Raw genomic sequence first — 14,223 nt, forward strand, 5'->3', positions numbered from 1 at the left:
ACCCAGATCCACACATGGGCAAAGCAAGAGATTCCTGCCTCAGCACTGGCAAAGAGATCCCTGCAGTCCCTCTCTGATCAGCCACTGGATTCCCCCTCAGTCTGTGGGCCAGAAGCTCGGGAAGCAGCTGACCCCCCAGGGCCATGTTCTTGGGGAATGGAGCTGAAACCCCGCCTTCCTCTCTGACCACCGACAGAAACAGACTTTTCCCACTGACCTTCTAAGTTGTCTTTGGCATTTGTGGATTGAGGAGTCTGGAAACCTCCACAGCTGCCCGCAAATCAGTCCTCTGAGGCCTGCTCCAGGTTTGCTGTGCCCTGCATGCCCACGCTGTGCTGCACTCCCAGCCTGGTGGGATACACCTTTCTGATCAATCATCCATGTTGTGTTGGGCTGGAAATTTGTTTCACTCTGTCTTTTTGTGGGTTCTGCTTCTTCAGAATTTGTTTAGAGCCATTTTTATGAGTATTTGGAGTGGTTTGGGGGGAGAGTTCAATCAAGTCACTGCTTTCACTCCACCATCTTGGCTCTGCCCCCCAGTACATTTTCTTAGATCAGATTAATTCACTTAATAGGATCCATTTAACCCACTTGATTAGATTATTTTTATCATTACAGTAATTCAACTTATATCCATCTCCTTTATATATACTCCTTTAACATGGTGTAATAACAATAAAAGCCTGAAGAGTTACAAGTGTCATCTTCTCTCATAGGGATGTAAACAGTTTGCCCTTATAAACAATGTATTGTATCTTTCTGTCCCCTTTAAGTGTTATGTCTTCTATCCTGAGTGAAGTCTCCACCTAGTCCAGGTCTAAGTTACCAGCAGGCAAAAACAACCTTGTCTTTGTTGAAGATGGTTCATGTAAAACAATACTCTTGGCTAAATTACAAGGAGCAGAACACAGAAGAAAAGGAACAGGTTTAGAATAACTGTACCTTAACATTCATGATGAGGATAGAGATGATCATACACGTTGCAGTGTGTGGGTCCTGGATGGAGATTCATACCATAAATGCCTACTGAAGTTTCCTGTTTCTGCAGAAACCTTGCAAGAGACTTTAGTCATCTTTGTAGTAGATATGTCTTGGCCTTGGACTGTTATGGAATCATTACAGAAATGGGCCAGTGTTTTGTGGGAACATATTGACAAAGTGAAAATCCCACTAGAAGAAATGAGAGACATGGAGCAAAAGTTCGTGAAGTATTTTCAAGAGCCTGAGGAAGGATATCAAGGCCCATCGCAGAGGAGAGGACCTGTAGCTTCAGCACAAGATGGTGAAAATGTTCCCTTGCCACTTGGAGACAACATACTCACACATAATCTTGGGATCCTGGTCTTGGTAGTTTGCACAAAGTGTGATGAAGTGAGCATCCTAGAGATAGTCCTAGAGTGACTATCGATAAGAGCACATTGATTTTATTCAGTCACACATCCATAAATCCTGCCTATGATATGGAGCTGCCTTGATTGTATACATCAGTTAAGGAAGAAAAGAACCTTGACTTTTTGTGCATAAAACATACGATTTTCACTTTACCATACCTGCCTTAGTGGTGGAAAAGGATGCAGTTTTCATACCTGCTGGTTGGGACAATGAAAAGAAAATAGCTATTTTACCTGAAAACTTCATAACAGTAAAACTAGATGATGCATATGAAGACTTTATTGTAAAACCTCCAGTAAGACAGTTGTTACATAATAAAGAATTGGCAGCGAAGATGAACAAGTTTTTCTAATGAAGCAGCAGTCCTTCCTTGCCAAGCAGCCAGCCTACCCTACAAGAGCATCAGAATCTCCTGTTAGAGGGCCTACAGGCTCTCCAAGGAGACAGGGCTAAGCTGGACCTGGCAATGTCCTCAGTGCCTCACCAATCAAATCTGTCAAAAAGTCCAAACCAAATATTAAAAAGAATGCTGCAAGTAAAGGAGTGTTGGCCAGCTTCTTTAACAGCCTCTTGAGTAAAAACACCAGCTATTCTGGAGTCCTCGAGCTGGGGGAGTCCAAGGCATAGTCAAAAAGTCTGGACAAAAAACTGTTTTGACAAATGTTCAAGAAGAGCTGGACCAAATGACTCGCAAGCCTGACTCTGTGGTAACAGCAAACTCATTGACAGAAAATGAAGCTTGACAGTACTTAAATATACCTGTGTAAATGACAAAATAACTTTGTATATTGATCAGACAAGACCAGGATTTTTTCTGATACAGCCCATGCTATCAGTTTTTTTTTGGGGGGGGGGGCAGGGGAGATTGAATTTAAAAAAAAAACATATACACAACCAACGAACTTCTTTGTTTTGTCCAAGTGTAAAATGCACATTCAGGAAGTTTGCCTAGAAAAATCCCTCTGTTTCATATAACCCTTTAGAGTTCAGATAGGATAGCCTTGGTGGGAAGTGGGAAAAGCTACATTTCTTTGACATGGACAACACCAAGGAACTATCAGTATGATTGATTATATCAACAACAAAACTAACAGCAATCATAGTACCTTCATAGATAATGTCATGAGTAATGACTAACCTCAGATCTTCAAATTATGACATCAATAAATTTGTGATAATAACAACATAGATTATTATCACTTATATAATGTCCAGTGCGGTCCAGCATGTTCCATGCTGGCAGGAAACCATAATAACAAAGTACTCAAATGAAGATGGAATATAGAATGAATAGATTCATTTCTATGTAATTTTAGTGATAACAAGGGTTTTATAGTAGAGGAAAAAGTCTCGTTTTCCACCTATAGAGGGCAGCTACATAAACAATCTTTTATGTGGTTTGAAGGCAGAAAATTATCTCACCAACTGCTGTGCACTTTTTCTAGAAATCCTGGTAGGGTATCAACAATGGACTGATAAGAAATCAGAAAAATTGCCATTTCAATCAAGCATGTGAAATAATACATTTTCTCCTCTTATTGTGCTGTTATTGGGAAAAATAATGATCAAGCAGGAAGCCTGTTTTCATCAAAGTGTGTGGCTGTCTGCTTCTCCATTAGCATACAGCCTGAATATTAGCAACTAACCCAGAGAGAGCAGCTTCAATCATAATCTAGATGATCTGCTATATGAAAACAAAACTCCCATATCCCCCACAAAAGTTAGAAAGGCACTTAGCATGTAAATTTGTGGTGAATCTATAGTGCTTTCTACCAAGAGTACATACTTTTTGTATGTGTGGAAAATGAGTGATTTTGTGGCAGAAAGTAGAATGTGTTTTCATTATAAAGGTTGACGTTCAAATTAATGCAAGAATGAAGAATAAAAAGAAAAATAAATAACAAAACCATAATTGGAGAATTGGTAATCTCACCAGAATAGTTGCTTTAATCAATTATTACCATTGTTTTTCAAATCATGTACTTTTCTTTTTGTGTTTATTTTTGCCTTTACTCAAGTATATGATATCATGGTATTTTTTCCTAAATGATACTATTTTTTCTAAAATTGCTTTTGACAACAGTACATGCTAGCTAGCACAGTGTGTAGTACTTTTAAAAATATTATTCACTCGTTCAAATGTTTATTGTGAACTTACTGACTCTATAACTCTCTACTAGACAAGATCAGCAGAGAAGTCATTGCCTAGGTTTGAGGTGTTGTAGGAAGATTTGGGCACATTACTCATACCTGAATTTTTAGGAGAACAGAAAGATAGGAGTTATTGTAGTCCCTTTTTATATTTGGTTATTTATATGACTACATACTCAAAATATTTTTGTTAAATTATAAACTTAGATATCATCCATAAACCTAAACATTTCAATATTCAGAGAATAAAAGAGAGGGTTTTACATGAAACCATGGCTTTCTGTTAATATAGATTTTTAAAAAATGAATATTAAATTTAATGTAGTAGGAACAAAATTGCCTCATTTCTGCCACCTGATTAATTTTAAAATTTTATTCTACCATATCTTTGAAATTCATCTATCCCCATTGTGGAAGGGACTAGTCTAGGCCAAATGTATTTGCAAGTGAATTCTATTAGTTCATGATGCTAATAAAGGGAAGTGGTTGAAGCCAATATCTGGAAACAGAATAGTGACACAGAAGTAACAGGATTGAATAGAGGGCTCTTAAATCCTATCAGTGCTTGAATTTTTTTTTCTGGCTGCTTGTAATATTTTCTCCTTGGCCTGAGAACTCAGGAATTTGGCTATAATATTCCTAAGAGTTTTCTTTTAGGTATCTCTTTCAGGAGGTGATTGGTGGATTCTTTTTATTTCTATTTTGTCCTCCGGTTCTAAAATATCACGGCCGTTTTCCTTGATAATTTCTTGGAAAATGATGTGTAAGCTCTTTGTTTTTGGATAATGGCTTTCAGATAGTCCAATAATTTTGAGCTCTTCCATGGCTAGGGACCAATGCATATTTTTCTAGGAGCCTTTGAATGTAGGAGCTTTGACTTTGTTGTCTTCTTCTGGTTGTATGTTTTGATCTTCTTTGACACCAAAGAAATATTCTATAATCTGACTTTTTGTGCAGTTTGTTTATGTTCCCAGTCAATTACTTGAGTTTTAAACTCTTTGTTAAGTTAGGAGTCTGTTTCCAGTATGGAGAATGTACTGTCCCAAGCTTCAGTGGTTTTGTGCTGGTGTTTTCAAAGATACTTCTAGGGACCTGTAAATTTTCCATTCTTCCAAGTTGATATGGTCAAGGCTGAGGTGCCAAATCTTGTCATTTCTATCTCCACATTATCACTATTGACTTAGCCATTTTAGTAGTTCATTTCTTCATGCTTCCCTCTTGGACTGCTATCATTCTCTTTCACTTGTTCTCCTTTCCTCAAACATTTCCCCACTGCAATCTTTGCACTACTGATGATTTTTCCCCTACTACAAGTCTGATCATATCATCACCCTATTCAATGTACTCCCAGAGTTACATATTGCCTCAAGAATCAAACACAAACTGTTCTGTTTGATATGTCAAATTCTTCATTACTAGAATTTTTCATATAATTTTAAGTTTCTTGTATCTTGCCTCCTTCCTTGATTCTGCATTCTAACTACACTTACCTACTTGCTATTATATACATGTGACATCTTGTTTCCTATTTCTGTATCTGTGTTCTAGCTGTCTCTCACTCCTAGAATGTTCTCTTTCCTCACTTCTACTTCTCAACCATTCTGATTTGCCTCAAACCTGTGCTTAAGTGCCATCTTCTTCATAAAATTAATACAATTAGTGAATTGTATTCATTTTGAATAAATTCTGTATATGCTCACATATGTTTATATGTTATCTCCTCTAGTAAAATATACATTACTTGAGGGCAAATAATATTTTATTTTTGTATTTGTATCTATAGCACTTATTCCAGTATCTGCCAGGAAGTATGCACTTAATAAATATATGTTGATAATTGAATAGCACTTCTACCCATAAAACTATGCTATCAAAATACCATCAAAATTTAGTGTTGGTTGAATACCAAAATATACCCATGGAACAGGCTAAATAAAAAGTAAAAAAAAATGCTTTCAGTTGCCCAATGTTTAATAAAAGAACAATGGCATCTTGCATATAAACAATTCACCTACTAGGAAATTTAATGTCTTTGTAGAGAAGGAATAAAGAGTCTAGATGTGTACTTAAACTTAGTTTTAAAGAGGAGCAGTCCCAGGGAGCAGCATAACCCAAAGAAATGTTGCTTCAGAAGAGCAGCTCAAGTTAACCACCAGAAAAGCAAAGTACTATGGCACCTTTGTTAAAGCCTTGAATTAAGCTACTTGTATCCTACGGCTGACTACTGAAGTTAAATGCATTGGTGAGGGACTCATAAACTATAGTTACATGAATGCACACCCAACAAAGTATACTCAAACTGTGATAGGTAACCTCATCTGAGAGCAGGATTTGAGGTGGTAACCCAGAGAGGTGCTTCATTATAATTGAGGAGAGAAGATAGAGTTGAAAATACAGATTTGTGATTCTTTTCTATATATTTCTGATGTTACAAACTGGAGAAACCAATGGAGCCTAGAAGGGAAAAGCATAAAGATGGAAATTATTATTAAATGTTATAGTTATAGTACTTAAGGAGGGAAAGTCGAAATTCCATTTAAACTGCTGCATAAACAGATTTCTCATGTTCGTGTTTAGAATAAGAGAGCAGTCTTAATACTCAGGCACTAGATGGTAAAGTCAAGATGGCAGAGTGAAAGGAGGGACTAGGAGTAAAATTAGTGACTTGCTTGAGCTCTCCCCCAAACCCCTCAAAATAACAGTAAAATGGCCCTAAACAAATTCTAGAGCAGCAGAACCCACAAAAAGACAGAGTGAAACAAATTTCTAGCCCAAGACAACCTGGATGGTTGATGGTACAGGTCTATTGCACTAGACTGGGAGAGGAGCATAGTTCAGTGTGGGCTGCATAGGCAAAGACTGAGTTGCAGAGAACCTAGAGTATGCCTCAAGGATCTAAATCATTAATAGCTGTAGTGGTTTCTACACTTCTCAACCCACAAATACCAAAGATAACTTAGAAGGTTAGTAGCAAAGGTCTGTTGGACTTCAATGATAGAGGAGCTCAGTCTGGCCCCCAGTGCTGATGCAGACCCAGGACAGTGGCTGCCTTATGGACTCTCAGCCCATAGACAGAGGGGGGATTGAGTGACTGATCAGAGGGGATTACAAGGATGTGTTTGTTGTTGCTGATTCAGGATTCTCTTGCTTTGTCCATGCTTGGATCTAGGTCACAGTTCTGGGGGGTGGTTCTGGGATGAGGAGTAGCACTGGCAGGGTGGAACCTGTGGTGGTGGTGGTGGTGGTGAAGAGAAAATCCTCCTCACAGTTCCAAGACAGAAACGAGTGCTTGTGGTCATTCACAGACCAGAGCACAGGCCAGGAAAGTAGTAAATACTTTACCTTGTTCATACCAACTTGGAAAACCAGAAAATATACAGGTCCTTAGAAGTATATCTGAAAACAGCTGCACAAAACTTCTAAAGTATGGGACAGTACGTCCCCCAAATGGAAAGGAGACTCCTACCTTAACAAAGAGTTAAAAAGTCAAGTTATTGGCTGGGAACATGAGCCAACAGCACAAAAAGGGCTCAGACCATATAATCTTACTTTGGTGACAAAGAAGATCAAAACATACAACCAGAAGAAGACACAATATCAAAACTCCTACATCCAAAGCCTTCAAGAAAAAGTGAGTCAGTATTAGGCCATGGCAGAGCTCAAAATGGATTTTGAGAAGCAAGTAAGAGAAGTAGAGGAAAAACTGGGAAGAGAAGTGAGAGTGATGCAAGAAAATCCTGAAAAACAAGTCAACAGCTAGCTGAAGGAGACCCAAAAAATACTGAAGAAAATAACACCTTAAAAATAGACTAACCCAAATGGCAAAAGAGGTCCAAAAATCCAATGCGGAGAAGAATGCCTTAAAAAGCAGAATTGGCCAAATGGAAAAGGAGGTACAAAAGTTAATTAAAGAAACCAATTTGTTTAAAATTAGAATTGGGCAATTGGAAGCTAATGACTCTATGAGAAATCAAGATTCAGCAAAACAAAATGAAAAGAAAGAAAATATAGAAGAAAATACAAAATTCCTCATTTGAAAAACAACTGAGCTGGAAAATAGATCCAAGAGTGATAACTTAAGAATTATTGGTCTACTTGAAAACTATGATTAAAAAAAAAAAAAGAAGAGCCTAGACAGCATCTTTCAGATCATCAAGGAAAACTGCCCTGAGGCCCTAAAACAAGAGGGTAAAACAGTCATCAAAGGAATCTATGGATCACCTCCAGAAAGAGATCCCAAATTGAAAATGCAAAGGAATATTGTAGCCAAATTCAAGAATTATCAGGTTAAGGAGAAAATCCTGCAAGCCATCCAGGAAGAAACAATTCAAACATTATGGAACCATAGTCAGGATTATGCAGGACCTTGCAGCTTCTACATTAAATTATCTGAGGGCTTGAGCAAAGGACCTTGGATTACAACCAAGGATCAATTACCCAGTAAAACTGAGCACAATCTTTCAGGGAAGCGGATGGACATTTAATGAAATATGGTACTTCCAGACGTTCCTGATGAAAAGAACAGAGTTCAATGGAAAATTTGGCCTTCAAATACAAGACTCAGGAGAGGCATAAAAAGGTAAACAGGGGGCAGCTAGGTGGTGCAGTGGATAGAGCACTGGACTTAGAGTCAGGAGGATCTGAGTTCAAGTCTGGTCTTAGACTAGACACTTGACCCTTGACACTTACTAGCTGTGTGACCCTGGGCAAGTCACTTAACCCTAATTGCCTAGCCAAAAACAAAAAAAAGGTAAACAAGTGGAGCAGGTAGGTGGCACAGTGGATAGAGCTCTGGCCTTGGAGTCAGGAGGACCTGTGTTCCAATCTGACCTCAGAGACTTGACATTTACTACCTACGTGACCCTGGGTACGTTACTTAACCACAATTGCCTCACCAAAAAAATAAATAAATAAATAAGGTAAACAGGAAAAGGGAAAAAAACACCATGTTATTCAATAAGTGTAAACTGGTTATATCCCTACATGGGAAGATAATACTTATAACTCTTGAGAAATGCATCTTTATTACAGCATTTAGAAGGGATATACATAGGCAGAGGAGTTGGATTTAAGTTGACTTTGGTGTGTTGATAAAAAACCTAATGAAGTGATGAAAAGGAATTGTAATGTGAGAAGAGGAAAGGAGGAAGCAGAAAGGGGTAAATTACATCACATGAAGACTCACAAAGACATATTATAGGTAGAGGGAAAGAAGGGAAGGAAATAAGCATTGTTTCAACTTTACTCTCATCTAATGTGTCTCAAAAAGGGAATAGCATACTCAGTTAGGTATAGAAATTTAACTTGCCATATAGGCTGATGAGGGGAAAGAGGAAAGAGGAAGGGGGGATAGAAGGGAGGGAAGAAGTAGTAAGAGAAAAATGAATAAAAGGGAGGGAGCTGGTAGAAGAGAGGGCAGATTGAGGGAGGTGGTGATCACAAGCAAAACTGTAGTTAGGAGGGAAAGGGAGAAAAGGAAAAATAAAAACATAAATGGGGGGAGGAGGAAATAGGATGGAGAGAAAGCCACAGATAATAATCGTAACTGTGAATGTGAATGGAATGAACTCTCCCATAAAACAGAAACTGATAACAGAATAGATTATTTACAAGAAACACATTTTGAAAAAGAGCAATACACACAGGGAAAAGATAAAAGGCTGGATAGAATATGTTATGCTTCAGCTGAAATGAGAAAAGCAGGAGTAGGAATCCTGATCTCAGACAAAGCAAAACCAAAAATAGATCTTATTAAAAGACATAAGGAAGGAAACTACATTCTGCTAAAAGCCACCACAAAAAATGAAGTAATATCATTACTAAACATATATGCACCAAGTGGTATAGCATCTAAATTTTTAGAAAAGAAGTTCAGGGAGTTACAGGAACAAATATTGAGCAAAGCTATAAAAGTGGGGGATTTCAGCAACAACCTCTGTGAATTAGATAAATCTAATTACAGAGTAAACAAGAATAGAATTTTAAAAAGTTAGATATACCAAATATGGAGAAAATTGAAAGGGGATAGGAAGAAATATACTTTTTCCTTGGTGTTATCTACACAGAAATTGACCACATACTAGGGCACAAAAACTTCACAGTGCAGTGCAGAAAGACAGAAATATTAAATGCATCCTTTTCAGATCGTGATGCAATAAGAATTATATGTAATAAAGGGCCATTAAAAGATAGACTGAAATTAATTGGAAACTAAGTAATCTAATCCTAAAGAATAAATGTGACAACATACCAAAGCTTATGGGATGCAATAAAAGAAGTTGTTAGGGGAAGCTTTATATCTCTAAATGCTTATGTGAATAAAATAGGGAAAGACGAGATCAAAAAGTGGGGCGTGCAACTAAAAAAAAACTTTAAAAATAACAAATTAAAAAACTCCAATTAAATACTAAATTAGAAATACTAAAAACCAAAGGAGATACTAATAAAATTCAAATTAAGAAAACTGTTGAACTAATAAATAAAACTAAGAGCTGGTTTTATGAAAAAAAGATAAAATAGATAAACCTTTGGTTAATTTAATTTAAAAAAAAGAAAGAAGAAAACCAAATTAGCAGTATCAAAAATGAAAAGGGTGAATTGGTGGCCAACGAAGAGGAAATTGAAACAATAGTTAGCAACTATTCTGCCCAACTGTATGTCAACAAATTTGACAATCTTAGTGAAATGGATGAATATTTAGAAAAGGATAAATTGCCTAAGTCAATGGAAGATAAAGTAAAATATTTAATAATCCCACCTCAGGAAAAGAAATTGAATAAGCTGTTGATGAACTACCTAGGAAAAAACCTCCAGGGACAGATGGATTTACAAGTGAATTGTATCAAAAATTTGAAGAGCAATTAATTTCAATACAACATATACTATTTGGGAAAATAGGCAAAGAAGGAGTTTTACCAAATTCTTTTAATGATCCAAAATGAGGCTGTTGCCTAAACTACACGAGCTAAGAAAGAGGAAGAAAATTATGAAACTAATATTAAAGCAAATATTTCAAATAGCAAAGATATTACAGCAACTTATGTTGAGGTTAATACACTACGACCAGGTAAGATGTATATTAGGAATGCAGGGCTGGTTCAATATTAGGAAAACTATCAGCATAATTGATCATATGAACAACAAAACTAACAGAAACAACATGATTAGGTCAATAGATGCAGAAAAAAGCTTTTGACAAAATACAACACCCATTCATACTAGAAACACGAGATAGCATAGGAATACAGTCTTCCTTAAAATGATAAATAGCATCTACCTAAAACCTTCAGTAAGCATTATATGTTTGCTGTTTCCCCATAAAACATTAGCATTTCTATATATTACCAGCAACAAGAGATATAAAGAGAAATTCCATTAAACTTACTGTAGACATTATAAAATGTTTAGAAGTTTACCTGACAAAACAAACCCAGTAGTTATATGAAGACAATTATGAAACACTTCACACAAGTCAGATCTAAATAACTGGAAAAACATTAGTTGCTCATGGTTACACCAAGCTAATATAATAAAAATTACAATTCTACTTATGTTAATTTACTTATTTAGTACCCTAACAATCAAACTACCAAAAATTACTTTATAGAGCTAGAAAAATTAATAACAAGATTCATTTGGAAGAACAAAAAGTCCAAAACATCAAGAAACTAATGAAAAGAAGTGCAGGTGAAGGTGCCTTGCCATTCCAGATTTTAAATTATATTATAAAGCAGCAATCATCAAAATTGCTTGGTGCTGGCTAAGAAATAGACTGGTGGATCCGTGGAATAGGTTAGATATGCAAGACATAGTAGTCAATGACTTAGTAATCTACTACTTGATAAACCCAAAGACCCCAACTTCTGTGATAAGAACTTACTATTTGACAAAACCTGCTGGGAAAAATGAAAAAGGGTATGGCAGAAAATAGGCACAGACCAAAATCTCACACCACATACCAAAATAAAATCAAAATTGGTTCATGATTTAGATATAAAGGCTGACACTATAAGCAAACTGGGAGACCAAGGAATAGTTCACCTCTCAGATTTATGGAGAACAGAAGAATTTATGACCAAACAAGAGATAAACAATAATATGAAATGCAAACTGGACATTTTGACTATATTACATTAAAAAGATTTTTTTTTTCTTTCTGGCTGCTTTATAGTATTTCCTCCTTGATGGGATCATTCTGGAATTTGCCTACAATACTCCTTGAAGTTTTCATTTTGGCATTTCTTTCATGAGGTGATCAGTGGATTCTTTCTGTGACTTTTACCCTCCACTTCCAGGATATAACAGGGCAACTTTCCTTGATAATTACTTGCAAAATGACATGTAGGCTGTTTTTGTGATCATGGCTTTCAGATATTCAATAATTCTTAAATTATCGCTCCTCATCTACTTTCTAGTTCAGCTGTTTTTTCCAAAGAGAATTCCCACATTTTCTTCTATTTCTTCATTTTTTTGTTTTTGTTTCATTGCTTCGAATGTCTCATGGCTTTATCATGCTTCCACTTCCCCAGTTCTAATTTTTAAGGAATTATTTTCTTCATTGAGGTTTTGTACCTCCTTTTTTGTTTGGCCAATTCTACTTTATAAGGAGTTCTTTTCTTCGGTATATTTGTGTGTGTGTGTGTGTGTGTGTGTGTGTGTGTGTGTGTATTTATATATGAATATTGGCCAATTCTGTTCTTTAAGGAAATTTCTCTTCATTGGAGTTTTGTAGTTCTTTTACCACTGGACCTATTCCGTTATTTAAGATATTATTTTCAGTATTTTTTCTGCTTCCTTTACCAAGGCATTGACTATTTTGTGATTATTTTGTTGTACCCTTCATTTTCTTTCCTAATTTTTCTTATATTCTGTTATATGACTTCTTAAAAATTCTTTTTGGGCTCTTCTAGGAAGCATTTTTAGCCCTGAGATCAATTCACATTTTTTTGAGGCTTTGGATATAGCATTTGAAATATTTTTTGTCTTCTGGGTTTTTGTTTTGAACATCCTTGTCACCATATTAACTTTCTATGGGCAGAACAATTTTTGTTTGCCTGTTTGCTTATTCTCCCAGCTTTCTTTTTGACTTTTAACATGATGTTAAATCTGGGCTCTTGTCGTATAAAAGGAATACTGTCTCAAGCTTCTGGTTTTTTGTTTAGATATTTTCATTTTTTAAATTTTTAAATTTTTTTAAATTTTATTAATTTATTTTGATTTATCGATAATCATTTTCATATGCTCTTGAGTTTAAATTTTTTCTCCCCCTCCCTCCCTACCAACCTCTCCAAAATGGCACACAATCTGATATAGGCTATACATTTACATTCGTATTAAATGTATTTTCACATTAGCGGTATTGTAAGTAAAAATTAAAACCAATGGGAGAAAACATCAGAAAGAGGAAACAACACTCAACAGAAGAGGAAAAAGATTGAAATCCAACTTTCATACTTCTTCTTTTGGATGTGGGTAGCATTTTCCATCATGAGACCTCTGGAGATGTCTTAGATCCTTGCATTGCTGGGAAGGGTAAATTTGTCAATATTAGTCACCCCACAACGTGGCTGTTATTGTGTAGAATGTTCTCTTGGTTCTACTCATTTCACTCAGCATCAGACCATACAAGTCCTTCCAGGTTTTTCTGAAGTCAGCCTGCTCATCATTTGTTACAGTACAGTAGTATTACACTACATTCATATACAACACCTTACTCATCCATTCCCCAATTGATAAGCATCCTCTCAATTTCCAATTCTTTGCTGCTGCAAAAAGAACTGCTAAGAATATTTTTGTACATATAGGTCCTTTTGTCATTTGTATGACCTTTTTAGGATACAGCCCTAGAAGGGCTATTGTTGGGTGTATACACATTTTTATAGCCCTTTGGGCATAGTTCCAAATCATTCTCCAAAATGGTTGAATCATTTCACAACACCAACAACGCATTAGTGTTCCAATTTTTCCATATCTTCTCCAACATTTATCATTTTCCTGTTTTCCACGTTGGCCAATATGATAGGTGTGATGTGATACCTCAGAATTGTTTTGATTTGCATTTCTCTAATCAATAATGATTTAGAGCATTTTTTCATATGACTATAGATGGCTTTAATTTCTTCATCTCAGAACTACCTGCTCATATCCTTTGACCAATTATCAACTGGGGAATGACTTGCATTCTTAGAAATTTGACATAGTTCTCTATATATTTTATTAATGAGGCCCTGTCAGAGAGACTGGTTGTAAAAATTGTTTCCCAATTTTCTACCTTCCTTCTAGTTTTAGTTGCATTGGTTTTGTTTGTGCAAAAACTTTTCAATTTAAAGTAATCAAAGTCATTCATTTCATTTTTCATAATGTTCTCTATCTCTTCTTTGGCCATGAATCGTTCTGTTCTCCATAGATCTGATAGGTAAACTATTCCTTGCTCTCCCAATTTGCTCATAGTATCAGCCTTTATATCAAAATCATGGACCCATTCTGACTTTATTTTGGTATAGGGTGTGATAATTTGGTCTATGCCTAGTTTCTGCCACACTCTTTTCCAGTTTTCCCAGCAGTTTTTTTTTCAAAGAATGGGTTCTTATCACAGAAGGTGGTGTCTTTAGGTTTTAGATTACTATAGTCATTAACTACTGTGTCTTGCATATTTAACCTATTCCACTAATCCACCACTCT

General features: G+C 36.1%; 1 protein-coding gene and 1 pseudogene across 1 annotated transcript in view; both read left to right on the plus strand.

The window, feature by feature from the left end:
• Nucleotides 1-2,135, plus strand: part of LOC110202010 (cytoplasmic dynein 1 light intermediate chain 2-like) — a 49,170-nt pseudogene extending 47,035 nt beyond the window's left edge.
• The window catches only part of EPHA6 (EPH receptor A6), a 1,178,244-nt gene that overhangs the window by 413,362 nt on the left and 750,659 nt on the right, over nt 1-14,223 (plus strand). The window lies entirely within an intron of this gene.

Source organism: Phascolarctos cinereus, unplaced genomic scaffold (genome assembly GCF_003287225.1).
Source record: "Phascolarctos cinereus isolate Bilbo 61053 unplaced genomic scaffold, phaCin_HiC Scaffold_725;HRSCAF=1366, whole genome shotgun sequence".
Lineage (NCBI taxonomy): Eukaryota > Metazoa > Chordata > Mammalia > Diprotodontia > Phascolarctidae > Phascolarctos > Phascolarctos cinereus.